Source organism: Schistocerca serialis, chromosome 2 (genome assembly GCF_023864345.2).
Source record: "Schistocerca serialis cubense isolate TAMUIC-IGC-003099 chromosome 2, iqSchSeri2.2, whole genome shotgun sequence".
Lineage (NCBI taxonomy): Eukaryota > Metazoa > Arthropoda > Insecta > Orthoptera > Acrididae > Schistocerca > Schistocerca serialis.
In genome coordinates this window covers 1,071,403,358-1,071,413,048 of record NC_064639.1, presented here as the reverse complement: position 1 = coordinate 1,071,413,048, position 9,691 = coordinate 1,071,403,358, and the positions used below count along the sequence as shown (strand labels likewise).

At 43.6% G+C, this 9,691-nt stretch overlaps 25 non-coding genes across 25 annotated transcripts; 13 read left to right on the top strand and 12 right to left on the bottom strand.

Annotated features, from left to right (window-relative positions):
• The first annotated feature begins 66 nt into the window (after nucleotides 1-66).
• On the top strand, nucleotides 67-138 carry Trnaq-cug (transfer RNA glutamine (anticodon CUG)). Its single transcript has one exon. It is a non-coding gene; the product is annotated as a tRNA-Gln (tRNA).
• Nucleotides 139-496: 358 nt separating this feature from the next.
• Trnay-gua (transfer RNA tyrosine (anticodon GUA)) lies at nucleotides 497-585 on the bottom strand. The gene is given in 2 exon segments: nucleotides 497-532; nucleotides 549-585. It is a non-coding gene; the product is annotated as a tRNA-Tyr (tRNA).
• A 248-nt stretch (nucleotides 586-833) lies between these two features.
• Nucleotides 834-905, top strand: Trnaq-cug (transfer RNA glutamine (anticodon CUG)). The gene has a single exon. It is a non-coding gene; the product is annotated as a tRNA-Gln (tRNA).
• A 358-nt stretch (nucleotides 906-1,263) lies between these two features.
• On the bottom strand, nucleotides 1,264-1,352 carry Trnay-gua (transfer RNA tyrosine (anticodon GUA)). Its single transcript is given in 2 exon segments — nucleotides 1,264-1,299; nucleotides 1,316-1,352. It is a non-coding gene; the product is annotated as a tRNA-Tyr (tRNA).
• Nucleotides 1,353-1,600: 248 nt separating this feature from the next.
• Nucleotides 1,601-1,672, top strand: Trnaq-cug (transfer RNA glutamine (anticodon CUG)). Its single transcript has one exon. It is a non-coding gene; the product is annotated as a tRNA-Gln (tRNA).
• Nucleotides 1,673-2,030: 358 nt separating this feature from the next.
• Trnay-gua (transfer RNA tyrosine (anticodon GUA)) lies at nucleotides 2,031-2,119 on the bottom strand. Its single transcript is given in 2 exon segments — nucleotides 2,031-2,066; nucleotides 2,083-2,119. It is a non-coding gene; the product is annotated as a tRNA-Tyr (tRNA).
• A 248-nt stretch (nucleotides 2,120-2,367) lies between these two features.
• Trnaq-cug (transfer RNA glutamine (anticodon CUG)) lies at nucleotides 2,368-2,439 on the top strand. The gene has a single exon. It is a non-coding gene; the product is annotated as a tRNA-Gln (tRNA).
• A 358-nt stretch (nucleotides 2,440-2,797) lies between these two features.
• Nucleotides 2,798-2,886, bottom strand: Trnay-gua (transfer RNA tyrosine (anticodon GUA)). The gene is given in 2 exon segments: nucleotides 2,798-2,833; nucleotides 2,850-2,886. It is a non-coding gene; the product is annotated as a tRNA-Tyr (tRNA).
• A 248-nt stretch (nucleotides 2,887-3,134) lies between these two features.
• Trnaq-cug (transfer RNA glutamine (anticodon CUG)) lies at nucleotides 3,135-3,206 on the top strand. Its single transcript has one exon. It is a non-coding gene; the product is annotated as a tRNA-Gln (tRNA).
• Nucleotides 3,207-3,564: 358 nt separating this feature from the next.
• Nucleotides 3,565-3,653, bottom strand: Trnay-gua (transfer RNA tyrosine (anticodon GUA)). The gene is given in 2 exon segments: nucleotides 3,565-3,600; nucleotides 3,617-3,653. It is a non-coding gene; the product is annotated as a tRNA-Tyr (tRNA).
• A 248-nt stretch (nucleotides 3,654-3,901) lies between these two features.
• On the top strand, nucleotides 3,902-3,973 carry Trnaq-cug (transfer RNA glutamine (anticodon CUG)). The gene has a single exon. It is a non-coding gene; the product is annotated as a tRNA-Gln (tRNA).
• A 358-nt stretch (nucleotides 3,974-4,331) lies between these two features.
• Trnay-gua (transfer RNA tyrosine (anticodon GUA)) lies at nucleotides 4,332-4,420 on the bottom strand. The gene is given in 2 exon segments: nucleotides 4,332-4,367; nucleotides 4,384-4,420. It is a non-coding gene; the product is annotated as a tRNA-Tyr (tRNA).
• Nucleotides 4,421-4,668: 248 nt separating this feature from the next.
• Trnaq-cug (transfer RNA glutamine (anticodon CUG)) lies at nucleotides 4,669-4,740 on the top strand. Its single transcript has one exon. It is a non-coding gene; the product is annotated as a tRNA-Gln (tRNA).
• Nucleotides 4,741-5,098: 358 nt separating this feature from the next.
• Trnay-gua (transfer RNA tyrosine (anticodon GUA)) lies at nucleotides 5,099-5,187 on the bottom strand. The gene is given in 2 exon segments: nucleotides 5,099-5,134; nucleotides 5,151-5,187. It is a non-coding gene; the product is annotated as a tRNA-Tyr (tRNA).
• A 248-nt stretch (nucleotides 5,188-5,435) lies between these two features.
• Nucleotides 5,436-5,507, top strand: Trnaq-cug (transfer RNA glutamine (anticodon CUG)). Its single transcript has one exon. It is a non-coding gene; the product is annotated as a tRNA-Gln (tRNA).
• Nucleotides 5,508-5,865: 358 nt separating this feature from the next.
• Trnay-gua (transfer RNA tyrosine (anticodon GUA)) lies at nucleotides 5,866-5,954 on the bottom strand. The gene is given in 2 exon segments: nucleotides 5,866-5,901; nucleotides 5,918-5,954. It is a non-coding gene; the product is annotated as a tRNA-Tyr (tRNA).
• A 248-nt stretch (nucleotides 5,955-6,202) lies between these two features.
• On the top strand, nucleotides 6,203-6,274 carry Trnaq-cug (transfer RNA glutamine (anticodon CUG)). The gene has a single exon. It is a non-coding gene; the product is annotated as a tRNA-Gln (tRNA).
• A 358-nt stretch (nucleotides 6,275-6,632) lies between these two features.
• Nucleotides 6,633-6,721, bottom strand: Trnay-gua (transfer RNA tyrosine (anticodon GUA)). The gene is given in 2 exon segments: nucleotides 6,633-6,668; nucleotides 6,685-6,721. It is a non-coding gene; the product is annotated as a tRNA-Tyr (tRNA).
• A 248-nt stretch (nucleotides 6,722-6,969) lies between these two features.
• Trnaq-cug (transfer RNA glutamine (anticodon CUG)) lies at nucleotides 6,970-7,041 on the top strand. The gene has a single exon. It is a non-coding gene; the product is annotated as a tRNA-Gln (tRNA).
• Nucleotides 7,042-7,399: 358 nt separating this feature from the next.
• Nucleotides 7,400-7,488, bottom strand: Trnay-gua (transfer RNA tyrosine (anticodon GUA)). Its single transcript is given in 2 exon segments — nucleotides 7,400-7,435; nucleotides 7,452-7,488. It is a non-coding gene; the product is annotated as a tRNA-Tyr (tRNA).
• Nucleotides 7,489-7,736: 248 nt separating this feature from the next.
• Nucleotides 7,737-7,808, top strand: Trnaq-cug (transfer RNA glutamine (anticodon CUG)). The gene has a single exon. It is a non-coding gene; the product is annotated as a tRNA-Gln (tRNA).
• A 358-nt stretch (nucleotides 7,809-8,166) lies between these two features.
• Nucleotides 8,167-8,255, bottom strand: Trnay-gua (transfer RNA tyrosine (anticodon GUA)). Its single transcript is given in 2 exon segments — nucleotides 8,167-8,202; nucleotides 8,219-8,255. It is a non-coding gene; the product is annotated as a tRNA-Tyr (tRNA).
• A 248-nt stretch (nucleotides 8,256-8,503) lies between these two features.
• Trnaq-cug (transfer RNA glutamine (anticodon CUG)) lies at nucleotides 8,504-8,575 on the top strand. The gene has a single exon. It is a non-coding gene; the product is annotated as a tRNA-Gln (tRNA).
• Nucleotides 8,576-8,933: 358 nt separating this feature from the next.
• Nucleotides 8,934-9,022, bottom strand: Trnay-gua (transfer RNA tyrosine (anticodon GUA)). The gene is given in 2 exon segments: nucleotides 8,934-8,969; nucleotides 8,986-9,022. It is a non-coding gene; the product is annotated as a tRNA-Tyr (tRNA).
• Nucleotides 9,023-9,270: 248 nt separating this feature from the next.
• Trnaq-cug (transfer RNA glutamine (anticodon CUG)) lies at nucleotides 9,271-9,342 on the top strand. The gene has a single exon. It is a non-coding gene; the product is annotated as a tRNA-Gln (tRNA).
• Nucleotides 9,343-9,691: the final 349 nt, after the last annotated feature.

The window sequence follows — 9,691 nt, the reverse complement described above, 5'->3', positions numbered from 1 at the left end:
AGTAGGAAGTGTCTGAAGTACGTCAGAACACTGCTAAGTGTATTTACGAGTCCCATTCTCCTGTCTGGTTCCATGGTGTAACGGTTAGCACTCTGGACTCTGAATCCAGCGATCCGAGTTCGAATCTCGGTGGAACCTTCGTTTAGTCTAAATTTTCTGTAATAAGCGTTTCTCGCCGAGGAAGTAGCAGCGATAGCCTCAGGGGTGTAGTTTCTACGTTTGTATTAAAAACGAGATGTCTATGAAACGGCTGAATATTGGTGCGACTATGTGACCTATATAGCACATTAAACGAGTAATGCCTGTAAGAGCAAGCAATTTTACTATAATTCGAAGAAATATCATTATCCTACGAAGGCTAAGAATCCCATGATTATCAACTAGCTACTAGAAGCTGAGCAAATGAATTTCCTTTAAAATAGGTTTAAAACATAGGGAGGTTCTGACCGAGTGGGCATGCTCTGGAGCCTCTTTGCTCCTGAGATTAGAAAAACAGTCCTCTGGGCCGGATTTGAACCAGCGACCTATGGATAACTGTGAATCCTCCACTACAGTCCACCGCTCTACCAACTGAGCTACCAGAGGCTCTGCATACTTTCTTATTCGTACTGATTGCTTTACGTCCGTCCCTGTCTTTCGTTTCCACACACTGCTACTCAGCGCTGCCATACAGACGCACAGGAAATGCAGTCATCGGCTGCAAGTGCAAACATTGCCCAGATTAAGTTTTATAATGCTCGATCGTGTCAATTAGGTTAAAAAATGCAAGTAGGAAGTGTCTGAAGTACGTCAGAACACTGCTAAGTGTATTTACGAGTCCCATTCTCCTGTCTGGTTCCATGGTGTAACGGTTAGCACTCTGGACTCTGAATCCAGCGATCCGAGTTCGAATCTCGGTGGAACCTTCGTTTAGTCTAAATTTTCTGTAATAAGCGTTTCTCGCCGAGGAAGTAGCAGCGATAGCCTCAGGGGTGTAGTTTCTACGTTTGTATTAAAAACGAGATGTCTATGAAACGGCTGAATATTGGTGCGACTATGTGACCTATATAGCACATTAAACGAGTAATGCCTGTAAGAGCAAGCAATTTTACTATAATTCGAAGAAATATCATTATCCTACGAAGGCTAAGAATCCCATGATTATCAACTAGCTACTAGAAGCTGAGCAAATGAATTTCCTTTAAAATAGGTTTAAAACATAGGGAGGTTCTGACCGAGTGGGCATGCTCTGGAGCCTCTTTGCTCCTGAGATTAGAAAAACAGTCCTCTGGGCCGGATTTGAACCAGCGACCTATGGATAACTGTGAATCCTCCACTACAGTCCACCGCTCTACCAACTGAGCTACCAGAGGCTCTGCATACTTTCTTATTCGTACTGATTGCTTTACGTCCGTCCCTGTCTTTCGTTTCCACACACTGCTACTCAGCGCTGCCATACAGACGCACAGGAAATGCAGTCATCGGCTGCAAGTGCAAACATTGCCCAGATTAAGTTTTATAATGCTCGATCGTGTCAATTAGGTTAAAAAATGCAAGTAGGAAGTGTCTGAAGTACGTCAGAACACTGCTAAGTGTATTTACGAGTCCCATTCTCCTGTCTGGTTCCATGGTGTAACGGTTAGCACTCTGGACTCTGAATCCAGCGATCCGAGTTCGAATCTCGGTGGAACCTTCGTTTAGTCTAAATTTTCTGTAATAAGCGTTTCTCGCCGAGGAAGTAGCAGCGATAGCCTCAGGGGTGTAGTTTCTACGTTTGTATTAAAAACGAGATGTCTATGAAACGGCTGAATATTGGTGCGACTATGTGACCTATATAGCACATTAAACGAGTAATGCCTGTAAGAGCAAGCAATTTTACTATAATTCGAAGAAATATCATTATCCTACGAAGGCTAAGAATCCCATGATTATCAACTAGCTACTAGAAGCTGAGCAAATGAATTTCCTTTAAAATAGGTTTAAAACATAGGGAGGTTCTGACCGAGTGGGCATGCTCTGGAGCCTCTTTGCTCCTGAGATTAGAAAAACAGTCCTCTGGGCCGGATTTGAACCAGCGACCTATGGATAACTGTGAATCCTCCACTACAGTCCACCGCTCTACCAACTGAGCTACCAGAGGCTCTGCATACTTTCTTATTCGTACTGATTGCTTTACGTCCGTCCCTGTCTTTCGTTTCCACACACTGCTACTCAGCGCTGCCATACAGACGCACAGGAAATGCAGTCATCGGCTGCAAGTGCAAACATTGCCCAGATTAAGTTTTATAATGCTCGATCGTGTCAATTAGGTTAAAAAATGCAAGTAGGAAGTGTCTGAAGTACGTCAGAACACTGCTAAGTGTATTTACGAGTCCCATTCTCCTGTCTGGTTCCATGGTGTAACGGTTAGCACTCTGGACTCTGAATCCAGCGATCCGAGTTCGAATCTCGGTGGAACCTTCGTTTAGTCTAAATTTTCTGTAATAAGCGTTTCTCGCCGAGGAAGTAGCAGCGATAGCCTCAGGGGTGTAGTTTCTACGTTTGTATTAAAAACGAGATGTCTATGAAACGGCTGAATATTGGTGCGACTATGTGACCTATATAGCACATTAAACGAGTAATGCCTGTAAGAGCAAGCAATTTTACTATAATTCGAAGAAATATCATTATCCTACGAAGGCTAAGAATCCCATGATTATCAACTAGCTACTAGAAGCTGAGCAAATGAATTTCCTTTAAAATAGGTTTAAAACATAGGGAGGTTCTGACCGAGTGGGCATGCTCTGGAGCCTCTTTGCTCCTGAGATTAGAAAAACAGTCCTCTGGGCCGGATTTGAACCAGCGACCTATGGATAACTGTGAATCCTCCACTACAGTCCACCGCTCTACCAACTGAGCTACCAGAGGCTCTGCATACTTTCTTATTCGTACTGATTGCTTTACGTCCGTCCCTGTCTTTCGTTTCCACACACTGCTACTCAGCGCTGCCATACAGACGCACAGGAAATGCAGTCATCGGCTGCAAGTGCAAACATTGCCCAGATTAAGTTTTATAATGCTCGATCGTGTCAATTAGGTTAAAAAATGCAAGTAGGAAGTGTCTGAAGTACGTCAGAACACTGCTAAGTGTATTTACGAGTCCCATTCTCCTGTCTGGTTCCATGGTGTAACGGTTAGCACTCTGGACTCTGAATCCAGCGATCCGAGTTCGAATCTCGGTGGAACCTTCGTTTAGTCTAAATTTTCTGTAATAAGCGTTTCTCGCCGAGGAAGTAGCAGCGATAGCCTCAGGGGTGTAGTTTCTACGTTTGTATTAAAAACGAGATGTCTATGAAACGGCTGAATATTGGTGCGACTATGTGACCTATATAGCACATTAAACGAGTAATGCCTGTAAGAGCAAGCAATTTTACTATAATTCGAAGAAATATCATTATCCTACGAAGGCTAAGAATCCCATGATTATCAACTAGCTACTAGAAGCTGAGCAAATGAATTTCCTTTAAAATAGGTTTAAAACATAGGGAGGTTCTGACCGAGTGGGCATGCTCTGGAGCCTCTTTGCTCCTGAGATTAGAAAAACAGTCCTCTGGGCCGGATTTGAACCAGCGACCTATGGATAACTGTGAATCCTCCACTACAGTCCACCGCTCTACCAACTGAGCTACCAGAGGCTCTGCATACTTTCTTATTCGTACTGATTGCTTTACGTCCGTCCCTGTCTTTCGTTTCCACACACTGCTACTCAGCGCTGCCATACAGACGCACAGGAAATGCAGTCATCGGCTGCAAGTGCAAACATTGCCCAGATTAAGTTTTATAATGCTCGATCGTGTCAATTAGGTTAAAAAATGCAAGTAGGAAGTGTCTGAAGTACGTCAGAACACTGCTAAGTGTATTTACGAGTCCCATTCTCCTGTCTGGTTCCATGGTGTAACGGTTAGCACTCTGGACTCTGAATCCAGCGATCCGAGTTCGAATCTCGGTGGAACCTTCGTTTAGTCTAAATTTTCTGTAATAAGCGTTTCTCGCCGAGGAAGTAGCAGCGATAGCCTCAGGGGTGTAGTTTCTACGTTTGTATTAAAAACGAGATGTCTATGAAACGGCTGAATATTGGTGCGACTATGTGACCTATATAGCACATTAAACGAGTAATGCCTGTAAGAGCAAGCAATTTTACTATAATTCGAAGAAATATCATTATCCTACGAAGGCTAAGAATCCCATGATTATCAACTAGCTACTAGAAGCTGAGCAAATGAATTTCCTTTAAAATAGGTTTAAAACATAGGGAGGTTCTGACCGAGTGGGCATGCTCTGGAGCCTCTTTGCTCCTGAGATTAGAAAAACAGTCCTCTGGGCCGGATTTGAACCAGCGACCTATGGATAACTGTGAATCCTCCACTACAGTCCACCGCTCTACCAACTGAGCTACCAGAGGCTCTGCATACTTTCTTATTCGTACTGATTGCTTTACGTCCGTCCCTGTCTTTCGTTTCCACACACTGCTACTCAGCGCTGCCATACAGACGCACAGGAAATGCAGTCATCGGCTGCAAGTGCAAACATTGCCCAGATTAAGTTTTATAATGCTCGATCGTGTCAATTAGGTTAAAAAATGCAAGTAGGAAGTGTCTGAAGTACGTCAGAACACTGCTAAGTGTATTTACGAGTCCCATTCTCCTGTCTGGTTCCATGGTGTAACGGTTAGCACTCTGGACTCTGAATCCAGCGATCCGAGTTCGAATCTCGGTGGAACCTTCGTTTAGTCTAAATTTTCTGTAATAAGCGTTTCTCGCCGAGGAAGTAGCAGCGATAGCCTCAGGGGTGTAGTTTCTACGTTTGTATTAAAAACGAGATGTCTATGAAACGGCTGAATATTGGTGCGACTATGTGACCTATATAGCACATTAAACGAGTAATGCCTGTAAGAGCAAGCAATTTTACTATAATTCGAAGAAATATCATTATCCTACGAAGGCTAAGAATCCCATGATTATCAACTAGCTACTAGAAGCTGAGCAAATGAATTTCCTTTAAAATAGGTTTAAAACATAGGGAGGTTCTGACCGAGTGGGCATGCTCTGGAGCCTCTTTGCTCCTGAGATTAGAAAAACAGTCCTCTGGGCCGGATTTGAACCAGCGACCTATGGATAACTGTGAATCCTCCACTACAGTCCACCGCTCTACCAACTGAGCTACCAGAGGCTCTGCATACTTTCTTATTCGTACTGATTGCTTTACGTCCGTCCCTGTCTTTCGTTTCCACACACTGCTACTCAGCGCTGCCATACAGACGCACAGGAAATGCAGTCATCGGCTGCAAGTGCAAACATTGCCCAGATTAAGTTTTATAATGCTCGATCGTGTCAATTAGGTTAAAAAATGCAAGTAGGAAGTGTCTGAAGTACGTCAGAACACTGCTAAGTGTATTTACGAGTCCCATTCTCCTGTCTGGTTCCATGGTGTAACGGTTAGCACTCTGGACTCTGAATCCAGCGATCCGAGTTCGAATCTCGGTGGAACCTTCGTTTAGTCTAAATTTTCTGTAATAAGCGTTTCTCGCCGAGGAAGTAGCAGCGATAGCCTCAGGGGTGTAGTTTCTACGTTTGTATTAAAAACGAGATGTCTATGAAACGGCTGAATATTGGTGCGACTATGTGACCTATATAGCACATTAAACGAGTAATGCCTGTAAGAGCAAGCAATTTTACTATAATTCGAAGAAATATCATTATCCTACGAAGGCTAAGAATCCCATGATTATCAACTAGCTACTAGAAGCTGAGCAAATGAATTTCCTTTAAAATAGGTTTAAAACATAGGGAGGTTCTGACCGAGTGGGCATGCTCTGGAGCCTCTTTGCTCCTGAGATTAGAAAAACAGTCCTCTGGGCCGGATTTGAACCAGCGACCTATGGATAACTGTGAATCCTCCACTACAGTCCACCGCTCTACCAACTGAGCTACCAGAGGCTCTGCATACTTTCTTATTCGTACTGATTGCTTTACGTCCGTCCCTGTCTTTCGTTTCCACACACTGCTACTCAGCGCTGCCATACAGACGCACAGGAAATGCAGTCATCGGCTGCAAGTGCAAACATTGCCCAGATTAAGTTTTATAATGCTCGATCGTGTCAATTAGGTTAAAAAATGCAAGTAGGAAGTGTCTGAAGTACGTCAGAACACTGCTAAGTGTATTTACGAGTCCCATTCTCCTGTCTGGTTCCATGGTGTAACGGTTAGCACTCTGGACTCTGAATCCAGCGATCCGAGTTCGAATCTCGGTGGAACCTTCGTTTAGTCTAAATTTTCTGTAATAAGCGTTTCTCGCCGAGGAAGTAGCAGCGATAGCCTCAGGGGTGTAGTTTCTACGTTTGTATTAAAAACGAGATGTCTATGAAACGGCTGAATATTGGTGCGACTATGTGACCTATATAGCACATTAAACGAGTAATGCCTGTAAGAGCAAGCAATTTTACTATAATTCGAAGAAATATCATTATCCTACGAAGGCTAAGAATCCCATGATTATCAACTAGCTACTAGAAGCTGAGCAAATGAATTTCCTTTAAAATAGGTTTAAAACATAGGGAGGTTCTGACCGAGTGGGCATGCTCTGGAGCCTCTTTGCTCCTGAGATTAGAAAAACAGTCCTCTGGGCCGGATTTGAACCAGCGACCTATGGATAACTGTGAATCCTCCACTACAGTCCACCGCTCTACCAACTGAGCTACCAGAGGCTCTGCATACTTTCTTATTCGTACTGATTGCTTTACGTCCGTCCCTGTCTTTCGTTTCCACACACTGCTACTCAGCGCTGCCATACAGACGCACAGGAAATGCAGTCATCGGCTGCAAGTGCAAACATTGCCCAGATTAAGTTTTATAATGCTCGATCGTGTCAATTAGGTTAAAAAATGCAAGTAGGAAGTGTCTGAAGTACGTCAGAACACTGCTAAGTGTATTTACGAGTCCCATTCTCCTGTCTGGTTCCATGGTGTAACGGTTAGCACTCTGGACTCTGAATCCAGCGATCCGAGTTCGAATCTCGGTGGAACCTTCGTTTAGTCTAAATTTTCTGTAATAAGCGTTTCTCGCCGAGGAAGTAGCAGCGATAGCCTCAGGGGTGTAGTTTCTACGTTTGTATTAAAAACGAGATGTCTATGAAACGGCTGAATATTGGTGCGACTATGTGACCTATATAGCACATTAAACGAGTAATGCCTGTAAGAGCAAGCAATTTTACTATAATTCGAAGAAATATCATTATCCTACGAAGGCTAAGAATCCCATGATTATCAACTAGCTACTAGAAGCTGAGCAAATGAATTTCCTTTAAAATAGGTTTAAAACATAGGGAGGTTCTGACCGAGTGGGCATGCTCTGGAGCCTCTTTGCTCCTGAGATTAGAAAAACAGTCCTCTGGGCCGGATTTGAACCAGCGACCTATGGATAACTGTGAATCCTCCACTACAGTCCACCGCTCTACCAACTGAGCTACCAGAGGCTCTGCATACTTTCTTATTCGTACTGATTGCTTTACGTCCGTCCCTGTCTTTCGTTTCCACACACTGCTACTCAGCGCTGCCATACAGACGCACAGGAAATGCAGTCATCGGCTGCAAGTGCAAACATTGCCCAGATTAAGTTTTATAATGCTCGATCGTGTCAATTAGGTTAAAAAATGCAAGTAGGAAGTGTCTGAAGTACGTCAGAACACTGCTAAGTGTATTTACGAGTCCCATTCTCCTGTCTGGTTCCATGGTGTAACGGTTAGCACTCTGGACTCTGAATCCAGCGATCCGAGTTCGAATCTCGGTGGAACCTTCGTTTAGTCTAAATTTTCTGTAATAAGCGTTTCTCGCCGAGGAAGTAGCAGCGATAGCCTCAGGGGTGTAGTTTCTACGTTTGTATTAAAAACGAGATGTCTATGAAACGGCTGAATATTGGTGCGACTATGTGACCTATATAGCACATTAAACGAGTAATGCCTGTAAGAGCAAGCAATTTTACTATAATTCGAAGAAATATCATTATCCTACGAAGGCTAAGAATCCCATGATTATCAACTAGCTACTAGAAGCTGAGCAAATGAATTTCCTTTAAAATAGGTTTAAAACATAGGGAGGTTCTGACCGAGTGGGCATGCTCTGGAGCCTCTTTGCTCCTGAGATTAGAAAAACAGTCCTCTGGGCCGGATTTGAACCAGCGACCTATGGATAACTGTGAATCCTCCACTACAGTCCACCGCTCTACCAACTGAGCTACCAGAGGCTCTGCATACTTTCTTATTCGTACTGATTGCTTTACGTCCGTCCCTGTCTTTCGTTTCCACACACTGCTACTCAGCGCTGCCATACAGACGCACAGGAAATGCAGTCATCGGCTGCAAGTGCAAACATTGCCCAGATTAAGTTTTATAATGCTCGATCGTGTCAATTAGGTTAAAAAATGCAAGTAGGAAGTGTCTGAAGTACGTCAGAACACTGCTAAGTGTATTTACGAGTCCCATTCTCCTGTCTGGTTCCATGGTGTAACGGTTAGCACTCTGGACTCTGAATCCAGCGATCCGAGTTCGAATCTCGGTGGAACCTTCGTTTAGTCTAAATTTTCTGTAATAAGCGTTTCTCGCCGAGGAAGTAGCAGCGATAGCCTCAGGGGTGTAGTTTCTACGTTTGTATTAAAAACGAGATGTCTATGAAACGGCTGAATATTGGTGCGACTATGTGACCTATATAGCACATTAAACGAGTAATGCCTGTAAGAGCAAGCAATTTTACTATAATTCGAAGAAATATCATTATCCTACGAAGGCTAAGAATCCCATGATTATCAACTAGCTACTAGAAGCTGAGCAAATGAATTTCCTTTAAAATAGGTTTAAAACATAGGGAGGTTCTGACCGAGTGGGCATGCTCTGGAGCCTCTTTGCTCCTGAGATTAGAAAAACAGTCCTCTGGGCCGGATTTGAACCAGCGACCTATGGATAACTGTGAATCCTCCACTACAGTCCACCGCTCTACCAACTGAGCTACCAGAGGCTCTGCATACTTTCTTATTCGTACTGATTGCTTTACGTCCGTCCCTGTCTTTCGTTTCCACACACTGCTACTCAGCGCTGCCATACAGACGCACAGGAAATGCAGTCATCGGCTGCAAGTGCAAACATTGCCCAGATTAAGTTTTATAATGCTCGATCGTGTCAATTAGGTTAAAAAATGCAAGTAGGAAGTGTCTGAAGTACGTCAGAACACTGCTAAGTGTATTTACGAGTCCCATTCTCCTGTCTGGTTCCATGGTGTAACGGTTAGCACTCTGGACTCTGAATCCAGCGATCCGAGTTCGAATCTCGGTGGAACCTTCGTTTAGTCTAAATTTTCTGTAATAAGCGTTTCTCGCCGAGGAAGTAGCAGCGATAGCCTCAGGGGTGTAGTTTCTACGTTTGTATTAAAAACGAGATGTCTATGAAACGGCTGAATATTGGTGCGACTATGTGACCTATATAGCACATTAAACGAGTAATGCCTGTAAGAGCAAGCAATTTTACTATAATTCGAAGAAATATCATTATCCTACGAAGGCTAAGAATCCCATGATTATCAACTAGCTACTAGAAGCTGAGCAAATGAATTTCCTTTAAAATAGGTTTAAAACATAGGGAGGTTCTGACCGAGTGGGCATGCTCTGGAGCCTCTTTGCTCCTGAGATTA